Source organism: Triticum aestivum, chromosome 2B (assembly GCF_018294505.1).
Source record: "Triticum aestivum cultivar Chinese Spring chromosome 2B, IWGSC CS RefSeq v2.1, whole genome shotgun sequence".
NCBI lineage: Eukaryota > Viridiplantae > Streptophyta > Magnoliopsida > Poales > Poaceae > Triticum > Triticum aestivum.
The window spans coordinates 124,773,872-124,777,345 of record NC_057798.1 but is presented as its reverse complement, the minus strand read 5'-3'; positions in this window follow the sequence as shown (position 1 = coordinate 124,777,345).

The window sequence follows — 3,474 nt, the reverse complement described above, 5'->3', positions numbered from 1 at the left end:
TGGAGGCTATATATACCCCTCCACCTCCTCTTCATTCGTGGAGAGAGCCATCAGAACAAACCCACACTTCCAACTTACCAGTTCTAAGAGAGAACCACCTACTCATGTGTTGAGGCTAAGATATTCCATTCCTACCATATGAATCTTGATCTCTAGCCTTCCCCAAGTTGCTTTCCACTCAAATCTTCTTTCCACCAGATCCAAATCCTATGAGAGAGAGTTGAGTGTTGGGGAGACTATCATTTGAAGCACAAGAGCAAGGAGTTCATCATCAACGCACCATTTGTTACTTCTTGGAGAGTGGTGTCTCCTAGATTGGCTAGGTGTCACTTGGGAGCCTCCGACAAAGATTGTGGAGTTGAACCAAGGAGTTTGTAAGGGCAAGGAGATCGCCTACTTCGTGAAGATCTACCGCTAGTGAGGCAAGTCCTTCATGGGCGACGGCCATGGTGGGATAGACAAGGTTGCTTCTTCGTGGACCCTTCGTGGGTGGAGCCCTCCATGGACTCGCGCAACCATTACCCTTCGTGGGTTGAAGTCTCCATCAACGTGGATGTACGATAGCACCACCTATCAGAACCACGCCAAAAACATCCGTGTCTCCAACTGCGTTTGAATCCTCCAAACCCTTCCCTTTACTTTCTTGCAAGTTGCATGCTTTAATTTCCGCTGCCTATATACTCTTTGCATGCTTGCTTGGTTTGTGTGATGATTGCTTGACTTGTTCAAAGATGCTAAAATCCATCAAACTCTAAAATTGGGAAAAGGTTAAGTTTTTAATTGGTCAAGTAGTCTAATCACCCCCCTCTAGACATACTTCAAGGTCCTACAAGCCCATTTGCTGGGCGGGCCAACCTACAGAAACCAGCACTCGATTTTTCATCGAGCCCCAAAAACAACGCAGTACTATGTTTGTTTTGAGGCCGAAAACATTACACCAGGGGTTGAGCGGGGGAGAGTGGAAGACAGAGTAATAAAAAGATTAAAAAGAGCTAATGCGCCATTGCTACCCTAACAAAGCAGGTGCAATTCTTCTCAGGAAGAAGGTGTGCCGTTGACACCCACACGTCACATACCCCACAGTAGGCATACTAACAAGTTCACACACAAATACAACAGAAAAGGTAAACATTCGTATCAAACTCAGGTTCACAGGACATGTTCATATTCATAGCCAACATTCACTATCAACAACTCAAAAGATTCATATATACACAAGCTCAGCATATCTATGCATCCAAATTATTGTTAGATCACACGACAATATTCATGCACAATTCACAAAAAGATTCAGATATGCACATGTTCAGTATGTTGTGCATCCAAATGATTGAGATCACAACCAATATGATCCATGGACGAACTTTAATTACCTAGGGTACAGACTGGTAAATGGTGTTCAGTCGGAGGTACTTCTTGCTAAATTTAGTTCTTGTACGAGTAAACTTTCGAGTACATAAGAGGCAGCACAGACAATCTGAACTTTGCTTATAGGTTTATCCTCAAATAGTGGCCTCGTGCCGAGCGAGGTTTGAGAAACTTGGCCACTACTTTCATCCAACTAGTTTACTGGCTCATCTTGGTCCTGTAGCTCGCCAAAATTCTACATTGCAGACGAGAAAGGAGGCGGTTGAGAAAATGAACCACCCAATTTTTTTGTGCAGTTCAACTGAAATGGAGCATCCCTGGCGTGCAGACTGATTAAGTGCCAGATGAACCACCCAGATGAATAGACGCATCAACCAACTTGTCTAGAATCTTTAGACTCCATGCCATACAGTTCGCTACCATATCTGCCGATAACCAAAAGGCACAAGTTGGCACCAAAGACTGGACTGCGTTCTTCTGGGCTATGCGCCAAGCAATATTTTTGGCGTTCACTCTCCTAATACTTGGGAGTTTGACAATTGGTTGACGTCAGTTGATACTCGAATGAATATAGGCACATCGATGCTTGTCTGAGTGAACTTTGGAGTACATGGTAGCAGCATAAGTATCTGTCCATCTGATCATTTTGTGCAGTTCTACTGAAATCACCCAATGCAATGATTTGCCTGCGAGTTCAGGCTCCAAGTTACTCCTTTATAAAATCGGCAAACAGTAGCATAATACTAAATTACCAATACATGACAAGCACAATAATCAGGATAAAGACCAGTACCAACCTGTGTGAGGTAGGATATCAATTACTATTTCCTTTGACTGGAAGCCGAGATAAGCGAAGCGACTGACAACGAAGGAAGAAAGCAAGCCGAGATTAGCGACTGACAGGAAAGGATGGAAGCCGTCGAGGCAATGAAGCACCCAAATTTTTTGTGCAGTTCCACCAAAATCAAGCATCCCTGTTGGCACATATATTGAGAGAGTGAGATTACTATAATAGTGGGACTAGTTGATGAAACATACACTAACAAATAGAAGCACCCTCATTATCTTAATGGGTAAAGTTAGCAACATAGTAGTCTTGCTTAAAGAGAGGTATTAGTTTATTTAATTAGTGCCAATTAGCTCAACACTCAAAGCATTGCCATTTATCATAGGTTGCAATGCAAAGATAAAGGAGTTTCTCAGGACAGTAGCACGATACAAATAGAGATGACAACAAACTAATATGGATGAAGGCCTTAGGCCCGTACCAACCTAAGAAAAAAAGCTTATTCATGTAGTCCCATAAGAGATGATAAAGCACTCATGAAATCACACAATAGTATATATTTTTGTGCACTTCAAATGTATGGTTGAAATCACTCTTGTTTACCAGTGCTGAGATTATATCGAAAGATTATCAAGAACTTCCAGCAGAGTTAAAACACTGGCTAGGATACAGTTCATTGTATTGTCTTGTGTAGTTCCACTAAAATGTATGATTGGCACAACATGATCCTTGTTTGCACAAGTAGGAACAAGGTGAAACCTTCATTAGCTTAGTGAGAAAGGATAGGAAGACATTAGCATATTACTCAAACAGTAGCATCAAATTCATGATGGACAATACGCAAAACATTGCCTCATTGAACCAATGGCAATAAATTGACATGCAAAACAATAGCACTATTATGTCATGGCACTAATAATATTCCATCCCTGCTCCACCACATGATTCACCTCCATAGACAAACATACACACGTACTCCCTCCGTCCGAAAATACTTGTCATCAAAATGGACAAAAAAGGATGTATCTAAAACTAAAATACATCTAAATACATCCCCTTTTATTCATTTTGATGACAAGTATTTCCGTACGGAGGGAGTACATGATTCAGCATAGGGTCCTACTAAAGAGTTGTTTAACTCCGACAGGAAAGTAGGCAGCAATAAATTAGTGGTACTTAAGTACTCCTAATTAATTAAGTGAGACAACAGAAGTGTAAGGGCTCCCTGGAGGATCGTATCACATGTAAGGTAGTCGTTGCCGGAGCCCTAGAATGGCCTCGACTGAGGCCTCTGGCTTCAGCAAGATTGCCTTGGCACT